Source organism: Podarcis muralis, chromosome 6 (genome assembly GCF_964188315.1).
Source record: "Podarcis muralis chromosome 6, rPodMur119.hap1.1, whole genome shotgun sequence".
Lineage (NCBI taxonomy): Eukaryota > Metazoa > Chordata > Lepidosauria > Squamata > Lacertidae > Podarcis > Podarcis muralis.
Window position 1 is genome coordinate 24048140 of NC_135660.1, and position 1532 is coordinate 24049671.

The following is a 1532-nucleotide window of genomic DNA, read 5'->3' on the forward strand; positions in this document are numbered from 1 at the left end:
TTTTACTCCTAGGGTTAGCAAGTATATGGGCTGCAAGCCAGACTGCCTAAACACTGGAGGCGTAATATTTGAAAAGGGGACATGCTGAAACCCTGAATATGATAAGAACTTGAACATCTTCCCCTTATTTTTCTAATATTGCATCGGTTACCAACCCCCCTCCCCCAAGATATGCAAGTCAGGGACTGGATTGAGGAGGAATGGTGGGGACCGCGCCCCCCTCCTCCTGCACCTTCCCGAGGAGGACACTATAGATTTACAACAGAGGTTTGCAGAAGGTCATAGTTCAGAGGCTGCAGAGGGGAGAAGCTGGGAAATATTGGGAGAGGAGCAGGAGTAAGAAGAAGACCAGGAGAGAGACCACTGACAGACTCAGTATCCTTGGAAAGCATTCTTGACCGCCGCCCCCTCTCCCAGGACCAGGCGTGCATTGAAAGTAGGAGAACAGAAAGCTCAGAGGCAGAAAGCACAGATCAGCTGACGCAGGGATGACGTATAATAGGAGAGATGGAAGTGGTGGGACTTTACTCAGAGCAATGCCATTATCTAAGAGAGACAGCATTTCTACATCTCTCTCTGTGAATATTGAATAAAAGACTTGGCAAGAACTCTTCTTGGTTATCTACTTCTTGGCTGCCACCGTGGGCGGGATCGGATTCCTTGAAGCTTGACAGGCATACTTTCCCATATCTTTCCTCCAGATCACGTAGAAGCCGCAGACCCTCTAAGTGTCCCTGTTTTCCAGGGACAGTCCCGGATTTAGAGGAGCCATCTCAGTTGACGGCGTGTGGGCCCAGGCCCCCTCAATCGCAAGGGAAGGCGTAGAAAGTTGTGGAGTGCCCTGAGATCAATGGATGCAGGGCGGTATACAAATTTAATAAATAAATAAATGAATGAATGAATAATAAAGTTGAGGTCGTTCAAATCTGTTTCAGTTTTTTTAAACTTTCATATGTAGGGCTATAAGTAATTTTATTGATTTTACTGCCTGTTTGTTTTTATACTCAAGCTATGTATGAATTTTATGGCATAAAATAATAAATAAATCAGTCCTTATGGGACCCAAGTGAACAAACTAGCTTGACCCCTTAACTTAGGCTACCATGTTTGCATAATTCAACCCTCAGATCCGTATCACTTCAGGTTGTTCTTGCACGGAAGAGCCACTTACCTTACTGCAGCTTTCGCCAACCTAGTGCCCTCCAGATGTTTCCAACTGGCCAGCGCTGAAGGGAGCTGTAGCCCAAAACATCTGGATGGCAACAGGCAGGCAAAGGCTGGCTTATTTGTGATCAGCACTGAATTTCAAGGTTGAGTAAGGTCGTGACTGTTCTCACCTAAGAGTGCTCCCGGCAAATTCCATGCAGGGGGTGCAAAACACAATCAAATACCCACTAAATAATAATATTAAAAAACTGGCTCTTGGATAGAATCACAGGTGAGTCATACAGTCACATGTGACAAGGAAGCATTGCTATATTGGCCAGTATGCTGCAGGTGGAGTAGCTGTACCTGAAGAAGGGTGAAGCAGG